This window comes from Lynx rufus, unplaced genomic scaffold (genome assembly GCF_022079265.1).
Source record: "Lynx rufus isolate CCGP_SWC_20201006 ecotype Redwood Valley unplaced genomic scaffold, mLynRuf1.p SCAF_9, whole genome shotgun sequence".
In the NCBI taxonomy this organism is placed as follows: domain Eukaryota; kingdom Metazoa; phylum Chordata; class Mammalia; order Carnivora; family Felidae; genus Lynx; species Lynx rufus.
Window position 1 is genome coordinate 58782306 of NW_025814897.1, and position 14330 is coordinate 58796635.

The 14330-nt window shown below is 50.8% G+C and overlaps 1 protein-coding gene across 1 annotated transcript in view; it reads right to left on the reverse strand.

The window, feature by feature from the left end:
• Window positions 1-10713, reverse strand: part of P2RY6 (pyrimidinergic receptor P2Y6) — a 42901-nt gene extending 32188 nt beyond the window's left edge. Inside the window, exon 1 of the mRNA XM_047071844.1 lies at window positions 10538-10713. The gene's annotated coding sequence lies outside the window, so the exon portion shown is untranslated. The remainder of the gene's footprint in view (window positions 1-10537) is intronic.
• Between the last annotated feature and the right edge of the window lie 3617 nt (window positions 10714-14330).

Consider the following 14330-nt stretch of genomic DNA (forward strand, 5'->3'; position numbering starts at 1 on the left):
CCTCCATAAGATTGGTCCTCCTCATGGGGCACCTGGGTGGCTCAGTCGGTTGAGTGTCTGACTTCGGCTCAGGTCATGATCTCACGGTTTGTGGGTTTGAGCCCCGTGTTGGGCTCTGTGCTGACAGCTCAGAGCCTGGAGCCTGTTTCAGATTCTGTGTCTCCCTCTCTGTCTGCTCCTCCCCTTCTCACACTCTGTCTCTCTCTCAAAAATAAACATTTTTTTTTATTTAAAAAAAATTTTTTTAATGTTTATTTATTTTTGAGACAGAGATAGAGCATGAACGGGGGAGGGTCAGAGAGAGAGGGAGACACAGAATCTGAAGCAGGCTCCAGGCTCTGAGCTGCCAGCACAGAGCCCGATGCGGGGCTTGAACTCACGGACCGTGAGATCATGACCTGAGCCGAAGTCGGGCACTTAACCGACTAAGCCACCCAGGCGCCCCAAAAATAAACATTTTTTAAAAATTAAAAGAAAAAGATTTTTTTTAAAGAAGTACTTATGGGCACCTACTCTGTGCAGGTAATGTCCGAGGCACTTGAGAGCACAAAACAAAGTCCTTGCCCTCATACCATTTACATTCTAGCAGAGGGACCAGTTTATTTTGTTTAATGAGTTTAGTAAATACACAGCAGGTCAGGTAGTGACCTGTGGAGAAACATAAGGAAGAGTAGGGGCAGAGAGCCAGGGGGCTGCAACCCCAGCCAAGCTGGGCAGATATCATCTGGAGTCTCTGGGTGCTCTTCTCACATCACCACCTCCTCCCCAGCCCAGAGGAGACCCCAAGCTCTGAGTCCCCAGTCTGTGCCAGGCCCTGACTCAGGGGATCTCAGAAGCAGGCCAGGGCTCCCGTGTACCAGGCCTCAGCTCAGGACCACCAGGGCTTTGGCATGAAGCATCCTGAGCCTGTCTTCCACTTGTGGCTGTGGGGAAGCCTTCCAAATCCTCTAATCAACTCTCGTATCCCATTGTTGAGAGGGCACTAGGACCCAGAGACAGGCAGGGGCTTGCTTGGATTACACAGCAAAGCAAAGATGTCCTTGTTTCCCCTCCTGCCTTCTCTGGCACGTCCACAAGGGTGGACTCAGGGCTGAGCTTCACGGCAGAATGCTGGTCTGTGAGGGGCAGTCTATGCCCTCAGCCAACTCCTGGTAAAGGAGCGTGAGGTGCTCCTCCATTGGGCCCACCTCATCCTCCCGGCTTGGACAGCCAAAATCTTGTTCTCTAAGCCCCAGGAGGCTGAAACAACTCCTCCCCAGTGTTTTAGTAAATTCTGCTTTATCTTGCTGTGGGACCTCAGGCAGGTCCTGAGGTGTCTTTCTCTTTGTGTGTTTCCATTTCTTAATCTATCCAGTGGAGGAAATGAAGTCACCTTTATCGCTGGCTGTCATAAAGAATGAGCTAGCTGGCACAAAAACAGACACTCACACCAATGGAACAGAATAGAGAACCCAGAAATGGACCCACAAACGTATGGCCAACTAATCTTTGACAAAGCAGGAAAGAATATCCAGTGGAATAAAGACAGTCTCTTCAGCAAGTGGTGCTGGGAAAACTGGACAGCGACATGCAGAAGAATGAACCTGGACCACTTTCTTACACCATACACAAAAATAAACTCAAAATGGATAAAAGACCTAAATGTAAGACAGGAAGCCATCAAAATCCCCAAGGAGAAAGGAGGCAAAAACCTCTTTGACCTTGGCCACAGCAACTTCTCACTCAACACGTCTCTGGAGGCAAGGGAAACAAAAGAAAAATGAACTATTGGGACCTCATCAAAATAAAAAGCTTTTGCACAGTGAAGGAAACAATCAGCAAAACTAAAAGGCAACTGACAGAATGGGAGAAGATATTTGCAAATGACATATCAGATAAAGGGTTAGTATCCAAAATCTATAAAGAACTTCTCAAACTCAACACCCAAAAAACAAATAATCCAGTGAAGAAATGGGCAAAAGACACGACTAAACACTTCTCCAAAGAAGACATCCAGATGGCCAACTGACACATGAAAAATGCTCCACATCACTCATCATCAGGGAAATACAAATCAAAACCACAATGAGATACCACCTCACACCTGTCAGAATGGCTAACATGAACAACTCAGGCAACAACAGATTTTGGCGAGGATGCAGACACAGAGGATCTTTTGCACTGCTGGTGGGAATGCAACTGGTGCAGCCACTCTGGAAAACAGTATGGAGGTTCCTCAAAAAATTAAAAATAGAACTACCCTATGACCCAGCAATTACACTACTAGGTACTTATCCAGGGGATACAGGTATGCTGTTTCGAAGGGGCACATGCACCCCAATGTTTATAGCAGCACTATCAACAATAGCCAAAGTATGGAAAGAGCCCAAATGTCCATCGATGGATGAATGGATAAAGAAGATGTGGTATATATATATACAATGGAGTATTACTTGGCAATCAAAAAGAATGAAATCTTGCCATTTGCAACTATGTGGATGGAACTAGAGGGTATTATGCTAAGTGAAATTAGTCAGAGAAAGACAAATATCATATGACTTCACTCATATGAGGACTTTAAGACACAGAACAGATGAACATAAGGGAAGGGAAGCAAAAATAATATAAAAACAGGGAGGGGGACAAAACATAAGAGACTCCTAAATATGGAGGACAAACACAGGGTTACTGGAGGGGTTGTGGGAGGGGGGATGGGCTAAATGGGTAAGGGGCACTAAAGAAGCTACTCCTGAAATCATTGTTGCACTATATGCTAATTTGGATGTAAATTAAAAAAATAAAATTTATATAAAAAAAAAAAGAACGAGCTAGACATGGCAAGAAGGCAGTCCATAAACTTTTAGGCGCTACCCATGTGACAGGGGATGTTATATGCCTAACACCCATCCCTACTTGTCTGAAAAACAGCCTCCTCAGGCTTGTGGGGCCCTGGGGTAGCCCCCAGAGCAGCCCTTGATGCTTGATGGGAGCTAAGTAGAAATTCAGAAAAGACAAAACCACCTCTGCTCCCAACCAGCAGACTGACAGCTACCAGGAAAAGCCTCTCCTCTGTCCTTGCGGTAAGAGGAGGAGGAAGGCATGGAAAGGGACAAGGCCGGGAGGCCTGGGAAAGCTTATTCTGGGAGGAGAAGGTGTAGGCTTGAAGTAACTGTAAGGACCACCCATCCCCTACCTCAGGCCCCCCGGCTGGAAGAGGATGTAACTAGATAAATGTCGGGTACACCCATGTCTGCAAGGGTGTGGGGGTGTCAGTCATGTGTGGGTCTGACCTGGAAGATGTACATGTATTCACATGGGCACACATATTCAGAACTGCACCTGTGTGTATATGGCATATGTATGTGGCCCTGGAGTACGTTTGTTCACACGCATGTTGCCTGTGTCTCTGCATGTGACGCATGCACATGCACATGTGTGCCCACTCCTGGGGTGCCTATAACCCCCCAGTTCACAGGCCGTGTTTTCCCAGGCTTGTAAATCTTTGCCACAATCCCAGGCAGGCCCAGATACCACAGGAGATTTGTGGGGTTCCTGGTCACTGCAGGCTCTTGATTTTCCCCACGGACAAAAGCAGTTACACAAGAGGAGGAAGAAGGCTTAGAGGATTAACTCAGGTCCAGGCCCTCCCAGCTCAGCCCTGGGTGTAGGCTCCTCACAGTAGGCGTGTGCTCAAGGCCAAAGGCCCACCTCCCGGTGTGTGTGTGTGTGTGTGGGGGGGTATTCAGACCCTCTGCTGCACGTGGGCACTGACCCCTCCACAGTCACCTCCTGCCCTCAATCACTAGCAGGAACCCCTCAGTCCATGTACAATAGCCACGTATCTTACCTTTTAACCTCATATGTCCTCCACAAACTGGCCAAGCTGACCTTAGAACCCCATCTCCAGGGTTCCCACCCCTAGGCAGTCACTGCCAGCTGGGTCTCAGGGTCCCCCTCCTCACCCTGCGCTGGGCTCACAGTACAGCTCTGGCTACTCCACTGGGTAAGTCTCCCCTCTTCCTTTTTTTTTTTTTAAGTTTATTTATTTATTTTGAGAGGGAGAGAGAGTGTGTGTGCATGAGCAGGGGAGGGACAGAGAGAGAAGGGGAGAGAGAGAATCCCAAGCTGTCAGCATACAGCCTGATGCGGGGCTCAATCCCACAAACCATGAGGTTATTCCCTGAGCTGAAATCAAGAGTGGATGCTTAACTGACTGAGCCCCCCAGGCACCCGTTCCCCTCTTCCTGAACCCTGGTTTCTCTAGCTGTCAGATAAAGCTATTCCCTCCCATGTGAGTCCACAATTGGGAAGGCCTGTAATGAGCCACTGGCCAGCAGGAACGGTGTCCTGCCCATCCTAGGCAACCAAGGGTACTGCCCATTGGCTCCTTGCTGCTCCCAGGAGCCAGGAGGGAAACACAACCCTCAGCTCACTGTCTGAAAGAGGAGACCACCCAGCCCAATCTAAGCAGAGAGCCCTGGTCCCTCTGGGATCACCAAAGGAGCTGACCCTACTTGAGGCTTGCAGGTGGCATGCTTGGTGGTCTCCTCTGAAAGGAGGAAGTTGGTCCGTCTGGCTGCACCTCAGCTCTCCTTCTCTGCAGCCTGGGCATCTCACTTTGTCCAGAGTCTGGGGTCTGCTGTTTCCCAATCATAGGAATGTGCAGAGGGGCCACAGAGAACCAGCAGAGGAAGAAGGAGCACATGCCTGTGGGTGCAATCCCTCACTGGTGCACACCAAGCACACCCAGACCCCGACACAGCTCCATACAACCCACACAGGTCCACATACATGCATATGCCCAGGCACCTGCCACACTCAGGGGCATACCACCCCTAGCTTGCACACATGCACCCACATGCAGCCCAGCAGATGCAGGGCTACTGCTCAGCTCCAGAGCAAGTTTCACACAGAGAACTTTCAGAACCAAGAAAGAGAGAAGGGGAAGAGCAGAGTCCTTAGATGTCCAGGCTCTTCCTCGGCTTCCTCCCAGAGAGGCCAAGCAGTTCCCAAGGACACAAGATGGTTTGTCTGGCCTGTTGTCTCCAGCCATCCCACACAAGCCCTGGCCAGGATGCTCAGAGAAAGCAGGCAAAGGTCCTCTCAGGAGTGTGGCCCTCAGCCTGCCCAGCCCTGTTTGTCACCAGCTCGAAGTGAGGCTTCAGACTAGTAAATCACTCTGGATTTGGGAGTCTAGAGGGCAGAATGTGGGAAAGAGGGGTTCTAGAGGGGACAGCGCCATTCCTAGGCAGAGAGAGCCCAGCCACCCCCTGGAGCCCTCACTTCACTAAATTTCTAATCCATTCACTCATTCTGTATTTATTGAGCTCTCCTGAATGTTGGTGACCTAGTGGCGAAGAGCATTCAGTCCTTGTCTCAGACTCAGCTTGGAGTCCAGCTTCTTCAGAGCTTCAGGATGGGGTAGGTGGGGCACCAGTCCCAGGCTCCTCCATTGTGGCCTGGATCTCCTCCATGGACTCCAGCCACAGCCTGAACTAAGCCCTCCAGGTATAGACTGAAGTATGAACTTTGCTCAGAAGCATTGGCATCATCTGAGACTGTTAGAAATGCACCCTGAGGCCCTACCTTGACCTACTGAATCAGATCCCCAAGGGATCCAGGCATATATTGACATTTGAGAAACACTGATATAGAACATTCCATACTGATCTAGTCCCTCTTCCTCCTGGCCTTTTCAGGATGTCACAGACCCATTCCGGTAATAACTATATATGGGAACACACAGTGCTTACAACATCTCATTCAATCCTCACACACCCTTATAAGGTACGTACCATTATTATCCCCACATTACAGATGGGGAAATGAGGCACTGAGTGGTTAAGTAACTTGCCGAGGATTCATACAGATAGTAGTGGCAGAGCCAGGTTTGAACACAATGCTTTGAACCAAATCACTGCCCCATTCAGCACCAGTGTCTCTATGTCTGGGTAGGAGTCAATGTGATGAGACAGGCAACAAAAAAAGTGAAATACCCAAGGAGCCAGTGGACCTCTTCATAAGAATCTAGGAAATACCAGATTTTACTTATTGTTTGCTTTAGAATTTACTCCCTGTCCCTAAAGGGCTGGAGGCAGCACAGACAATAGCCACATATCCCACATGTTTCTATCAGAAGCAAGACAGAAAAAACAGTAGAGAAACCTAGACTAAGATGGCGACTCAGCTTCCTGGCAGCCAAAATAAAAAGGGAGGGAAGGATGGGGCTGGCGATGGGGAGGCTGTGAGGATTCCTGAGTTGAGCCAAAGTCACAGGGATGGAGAAAAAGGGACCACTGAAGAGACATTTGGGAGACAAGTTCAATGGGACTTGATAACTGAATGGGGGAAGTGAGCAAGAGGAGAAATGGAGGAAGAAGCCCAGAATGTACCCGAGCCCTCTGCTTCTGCTAGAATAGCTAGAGGACAAAAGGGCATATAGATAAGGACTGGGCACCATACTTCACAGTGTAGACACTGGTAAATGCATGCAACCTGTCCCCTCTTCATTCATGCTACTACCTCTCAGATGTGGGCCACTCCCTTCCTCACCCTGCTTCACACAGCCTGGGGGCCCAGGACTCTCTGGCCTCTGCTCTTCCCACAACCTCTGGGAGGCTCCTGCTCTCCATCCCAGCCTCCAGAGCTACTGCCCCTGAAGCTACGGTTCCTTCCTTCCTTCCTTCAATCATCAGCTTGGGAGCTGAGGGATGGTCATGGGGAAATATTCATGGAGAGCACCGGGACTCAGGGCAGGGCTGTCAGTGGAAACACTGCAGGGCAAGGGGTGACACCCAGGAGTCTCATAAACTCTCAGCCAATTCTGGGCTCTTCCAGAGGACAAGACCCCCAGTTCTCTTCGGTATGAGACCAATTTCTCACATGTGGGCTGAGACTGAGGCTTAGCAGGGAGGAAGGGAAGAGATCACAGTCATGGTGCCTTGTGCTGTATTTTCATACCTCTTCATCTGATCATTCATTTACTCATTCTTTCCTCACCTATTGGACTAATTAGAGTCTCGTCCAGGTAGTCAGTCCATGACAGTGCTGACGTCCTCAGCGTTAGGAGAGAGAGGTCAGGGAATTTTAGTCCTGTGTGCCAGTTTGCCAGATGACGAAGTGAGTTCTGGAGAGGGAAACTGACTTGTCTAAAGTCACTCAGCTGAAGCTGGAACTGGCTGTCAGCCCCCCACCCCCCCAGCCCATGTCAAGTTCAAACCCGGCTGTGCATTAATGGCACTGTTCTTGTGAACACCGCAAGAGTCTTTTCTACAACCTAAGACACAATGAGGTTTGCCTCTGGGGTCTCCTCAGCCCCATTTCTTTTTCTCTCCCTTCATCCTCTCTGTGTCCCCTCCAGGAGCCCAGTGATCCCACGGGGGATCCCAAGGGGAATGATGACAACACTGGATCCCCACCATTCCCTCTCCTGGGCCATCCTCGCCCCCTGATTACCATGAGCTCCAAGTACTTCCACTGTCCTGCTGAGAAGGGGCTTCTGGATTCGCTGTCACCCATCCCAGGGAGCATATGGCCTTTACCAGAGGACTTCCCTTACCCCAGAGGAGCAGTTCCAGTGCCTGTGCTTGGCTATGGAGGGACCTTTCCTGGGGCTTCTCAAACAATTCTGCAGAAGTGACCTCTAGCATATTTTCTCTGGTAGTTTATAATCTTTAAAATGTCCGGCTGGGACACCTGGGCCTCTCAATCAGTTAAGCGTCTGACTCTTGGCTTCGGCTCAGGTCATGATCTCACAGTTCATGAGTTCGAGCCCTGTACTGGGGCTGACAGTGCAGAACCTGCCTGAGATTCTCTCTCTCGCTCTCTCTGCCCCTCCCCTGATTGCTCGCACACATGCTCTCTTACTCTCTCTCTCTCAAAATAATGAATACAACTCAAAAAAAAATAGTGTCAGACTGCCAGAGCCAGGGTCAGAATTCTTGAACACTTAAGCTGGAATCAGGGAATATTACAGCTACAGCTTAGATTACATATGTCTAGAATGTTTGAGTTGAGATTATAGCCTTAGGGCTAGGGCTGTAGAATCAGGAACAATTATAGCTGGAATTGTGGATTAAAGGAAATCAGGGACAGAAGTGATGCCGACACCACTTTGTCCCACCTCCCTGACAGCTGAGAAGAGAGAGCTGGCCTTGTCACCCAGCCAGTCAAGGCTGGGCCAGGTCTCCTGCTACCTAGCAGGGTTCTGTTCTCCAGCCTTCCTAGAGCAGCATGCAGAGCCTCTGGCGCCAAAGCACTCCCTGCATGGGGACAGTGGGGACAGTGGTATGCTTCTGCTCTGTCTCAAGCCTCACTGCCAGTCCATCACAGCACCCCGCCACCACAGTGGATATATTTAGGTGCCCTCCCTAAATATGTTTCCACAGCTCCCAACACTGCCTTTTATGTCCCCTCCTCCTCTGAGTCCTCCAGGAACCTTCTCTAAACTGCCCCAATGAAGTCATCAGGAACAAGGGCTCTTTTGCTCCATCAATGCAAACGTCCTCTCCCCACCCTCGCCAAGCAAAGCCCAGCTTAATGGGTCTCCTGGTCCACCTCAGCCTGGAGCTCAGGCCCACCTGCCCTAAATTTGACCTTGCCACCTCCCCCACCCCCAGCTCCTAGGGTCTGCCATGGGCCAGGGATGAAACATCCTTGATCTTGCCCTTCTTGACTTTCCTCATTCCAGGCAGAGGGCATCCCTACCCCTGCCAGTCCCCAAACACACACACACACACACACACACACACACACACACACACACACACACATACACACACACAGAGGCCAGCATTTTCCTGTCCCTCTAGTGTTAGTCAGGAGAGAGAGGCCTCTGTCCAAGCCCCATGGCTACCCTGCACTTTACCCCAGGCTCCCCGTCCCATGCTCTATCCCAGGCCTTGCCAGAGACTCAGCATCCATCCCTTTCAGACTGCATCTGTCCAGGAGACAGAGTCACTCAGAGTGCAACAATGATGGAGCCTGGGGTCAGGAATGGATCCCCCAGACATACTTAAATGAAGGGCTCTCAGATTCCCACTTGCCCAGCTCATGAGAAGTCATTGGTCCTGTGGGGATCAGGGGCTCCTGGGGCAGGCAGGGGCCCCCCTCATGTAGAGGCTCCATCACATCCATCAGAGTTTTATCACCAGCAGTTTTATCACCAACAGTTAAAGAATTTTATGTGCCAACATTTTATATCCAGGAACTCAGTCCTTACAATAACCCTATGAGGCAAATATATTAAGTCCTCCATTTTATAAAGGAAGAAACTAAGGGGTGCAGAGAGGTTTTGACCAAAGTCTTACATGTAAAGAGTGACAGAGCTGGGATGCAAACCAAGCCTGGATAGCACAACCACGTCAACAGTCCCAGGCGGTAGCCTGCTATGAGAACCCCTTCCCTGTGATCCCCCAGGGTCCTGCAATCTCTTCCAGCCCAGCCAGTGGAGAAAATGTGAAAATCTCACTGATGGTCAGGTTTCCTCCTCAGAAGCCCTGCTCCCCTGCTGCTGAACTAGAAATAACCGACAGACCCTACCACAGTCCCCTCATGCAGGATATACCCCCCACACCACCGTGACCCCCTCCTTCACATCAGCACGTACGACCACACACAACTCCAGCTTCCCACAATGCAACTGTGCTTTACACATGCACACACAGCACAACCATATACCAACCACACTGCCATACTCCCCCAGGATGCGTAAATCCTGCCATCCCAGTTTGGAAGACAGGCAGCAGATTCCTACTCTACAGGTGCTGGAGGACTACCACTGCAGGATAAACCCAGCCAAGCCTTGAGTCAACTCACTGGGACACTATTTTTATATTAAAACAAATGCAGTAATATTACAGAAAGGAATGCAACATCCACATGAATTCTGAAGATTAAAAAAGGAGACCTCAAAGAAGCTGTGTGTGTGTGTGTGTGTGTGTGTGAGGGAGGGATCGTTTATACTTCCTCCACCCATATCCGGGGTGAGCTTTCATTTTCCCAAGCCTTTAGGGGTGCTGGGTAGAAAAGTAAGAACCATCTTGGGTTCATGGGAAATGGTCTGTGGGCGGTAACAGCTACGCAAACGCTTCTCACCTTCCATTACCTGGCTCAGCACCCCACATCGGGCCACAGATGTGCCACACACAGAATACACGTCTCACAACAGGCACAACGCACATGTATGCACCATCGCGCGGTGGCTCCTACCACACAGCGTGCACAAACCACGGGCACACACAGAACCCCTGGGTTACTCTGGCACAATCACCCACAGCTATAGATAGGTACCACACACACTTCTTGCATGTGGACACATACTACTAATCCACTGGTCACGGCGCATACACACACCACACACTACTGCGTACAGCCCAGCACACACGCATGGCCCACACTCATGTCTTACACACTGTTAACATCACACACACACACACTCACCCCTGGAAACCCCACCCGGGCAGCGGGGGTAGCCTGGAGCCGGCAGGCATAACCCGTACCCTCGTGCCCCAGCACCTCCTGCCCCTGGATGCCCAGCCCCGCCCCGCACAGCGCTTACCTGGGCCACGCAGCACCGCCCGGCTACGGCTACGGGCTACAAGCCGGGAACGACGCTCGCTGGCGCTCGCGCTGGGAGGCGACCCCGTAAACCTTTCGCTCGGGAGCTGGGAGGTGAACCCACAAACCGAGGGGCAACGTGGGCGGGCGAAGCTCCCACCCCCGAGTGTCTCCCGCCTCCCTGCCTCCCTCGTGCCTCACAGCGAAAAGCGAGAGCGCGAGCGCCGGGGGCGGGGGCGGGGGCGGGGGCGTGGCCGGGCTGGAGCGCACCCAAGTTGGAGTCCCGCGGAGGCTGGACCGGACTGGTTTGCCCGCCAATTGGGCAACCTGGTGGTGGTGATTAGAGTCTGGAAGAGGCCGCAGGCGTAGGAAGGGACGCTCTGGGCTGGGACTCAGGACCCCTGGACTCTAGTCCCGGTTCCGGCATCCCTACTCTTCCCTGGCCTCAGTTTCCCTCTTTGCATTGGGGACAGTGGAAGCGGTGATTCCTCAGGTCTTCGGGGCTCTGACAGTCTACAGTTCGGAACTGGTCGAGGAGAGGGAGGGATAATAAGTGTTATTTTTTGAGTTCCACTATGTGCCAGGCACCATGCTAGGTGTTTTAATCCATTTCCTTATTTCGTCACCGTAACCATTCCAGGGGCATTCTTAACCCCATTTTACAGGTGGGGAAACTGAAGCACAGAGAGATGAAGTGATTTGCCCAAGGTCACACAGCTAGTAAGTGGCAGACCTGAGATTTGAACCTAAGCAGTCCGGCTGTCGAGCCCAAGTGCCCCTACAGCCTGGCACTTGGTGACACTTCCCACACCACAGACTGATCCCTGATCCCTGATCCTCATAACAACCCCAGGAGCCTGGTGTTACAGACCCCAGGTCACCCAGCTAGTGGGACATCGTACTAAAGATGAGATGGGAGTGATGCTAGGAATGGTGAGTGTCAGGATAGTGTAACAGGACAGCACTTGGCACATGGATGGCGCTTATCATTGTCAATATTCCTCCTTTTATCTTCTCAGATCTCCTGGACCTTGGCCTCCAGTTCCCTCGTCCCTGAAACCTCCCTGACCTGTAGCCCTCTGACAAGCCAGCCCCTCCTCTTGGTGACCGCTGCAGCAACAATTGTTGAGTTCTTACTATGTGTCAGGTTCTGTGCTAGGCACTGGCAATGCATATGAACAAGACAGTCCAGATAGCGCTGGCTTCATAGAGTTTATACTCTGGTGGGGAACGCAGACATTAAATAGTCACACAAATTAATACATCATTACACATTGTGATGAGTGCTAAGGAGGAAAAGTGAAGGGCTAATATGGGAGATTATAATGGGGGTCAGAGGAGGCATCTAGTTTTTAAATCAGGAGATTTGGGAAGACTTCCCGGAGGGAGTACCACTTAAGCTGAGACCAAGGTGAGGAGTTGGCTTCAGGTAGGTGACAGTGAGGGGAAGAGAATCCCTGGTCCAGGAGACTGCACAGAGGGCTCAAGCAGGAGAGGGCTTGGCATGGTCCAGGAAACGAAGCACCGCCAGAGTGGGGGTGCCCCACAAGCTGGGAGGCATGGTGGGAGGTGGGCTGCAAGAGCAGCAGGAGCTATTCCAGCTGGGCCTTGTGGCAATGGTCAGGAATTTGGCCTTTATCTGAAGGGCCGTGGGAGTCACCAAAGTGTTTAGAGCAGCAGAGTGACATAACCAAATTTCGCTTTCATAGATTTCTCCAGCTGTTGAATAGAGACTGAGGAGCGGGTGGGAGGGACAAGGTGGCGGCAGAAGCCCAGCCCGGAGGCCTGTCCACAGTCTGCAAAGACATGACGGTGGCTGTCCCAGGGAGGGGGTGGGGGATGGAGATGTGAGGACAGACCCAGGGGTGTTTAGTGTCAGGGGCTCTCTCTGACTGAAGGGACCTTGAGGCAAGTCCTTGTCCGGTTCGTCTCTTTGCAGGGAGAAGGTGTTTGCCTGTGACTCAAGGGACTTGGGCCCCTAGAAACCTTACCTAGGGAAGCTCTCTCCTCTGTCTTCACAGTGGCCCTTCCAAATCTCCCCTCTCCACAAACCGTAACCCACTGATATCCCAATCCCACCTGCTGACCCCACTCTCTAACTGACTCACCAAGAAATTCACTCAAAAATGTTCACTGGCTCTTTCTTGAGTCAGGCAGACATTAGGACTGAGGCTGGGTTTTCTGCAGGGGGCTCAATTAAATTTCTGCCCCTAACTTCTCAGCTCAGCATCCCCCTACCCAAGAAGTAGCTCTTCTTTCATCTGAGGTGAAGGCCGCAACCAGTGGCCAGAGCTGCTCTTCTGCTCCTGCAGCCCGGTCCCCCCACCCTCTCCTGGTCTCCTCTCCTGCCACCTAGGAATATTCTCCACCATCTCCCCCAGCCCTGCCTTGGGGCCACGCCCTCCAGGTACTGCCCCCTCTCTTCCCTTCAGTGCCAACCAGTTACCACCTCTGCAGTCCTTCCCCATTTACTTAGTCTCTGCCCTCACAGAACCCCCAAGATGGCCCCTCCAAGGACCCAGTAATTTCTGTGTCTCAGAAGGAGTGCATAGGAAGTCACTCCATGGACACTATCGAGAACTGCCCACGTGGCTCCCACAATACCCTTCCTGATTCTCCTCCTGCTTCCCAGACTCCTCCCACCCTCTATCCCACCCTCTGCTAGTGCTGCACATTCTCCCTGGGGGAGGGTAGTGCTCCCTAAATTACCCCTGTGTGCTGAATACTCAGTCCCCACCTCCAGACCAGTCTATCTCCTGCATCCCAGACCCATTGCTCCCTAGACATCTTTGATGTCCTTTGATGACTGAAGCGTCCTCTTCTCTACAATAATCTCCCCCATATCCTCATGTCTGTGATGCCACAGCCCCTGTCACCTGACCCCAATGCCTGCAGCCCCTCCCTTCAGTTCCCATTGCAGCTTATATTCAACATTTACTGAATTCCTGCTGTGTGCCAGGACTGAGGAAGGATTTCTTGAAGAAAAACAACAAAAAAGAAACAAATCGTGTAGGAAAAAATTGGTGAACTCAAGTCTAATAAAAATGTTTAATGTTTATTTATTTTTGAGAGAGAGAGACAGAGCCCAAGCGGAGGAGGGGCAGAGAGAGAGGGAGACACAGAATCTGAAGCAGGCTCCAGTCTCTGAGCTGTCAGCACAGAGCCTGACACGGGGCTCGAAGCCACAAATGTGAGATCATGACCTGAGCCGAAGTCGGAGGCTTAACTGAATGAGCCACCCAGGTGCCCCAAGTCTAATAAAATTTTTAAAGTTCTATTAATATAAACACATGCACACACACGAAAAGACAGACCATAGACTGAGAGAAGATAATTGCAATACGTATAACAAAGGGTTATTATTCAGCATATATAAATAACTCCTACGTAGCAATAAGAAAAAGCCAAACAACCTAATAGAAAAATGAGAAAAATACACAAGCAGGCATTGTATTTTATTTTTTTTAATGTTTGTTTACTTTTGAGAGAGAAAAAGAGGGCAAGCAGAGGAGGCAGAGAGAAAGGGAGAGAGAGAATCCCGTGCTGGCTCCGTGCTGGGAGCATGGAACTGGACTCAGGCTTGATCCCATGAACCATGAGACCATGACCTGAGCCAAAATCAACAGTCAGACACTTAACCGACTGAGCCACCCAGGCGCCCCCAAACTGGCATTTTAAAGAAGATAAAGCAAGTATGGCCATTACACATAGGAAAATATGTTAAACCTCACTATCACCCAGGGAAATTTCCTTTTTTCTTTTTTTAATTTAAATTTTTATTTTTGAGAGAGAGA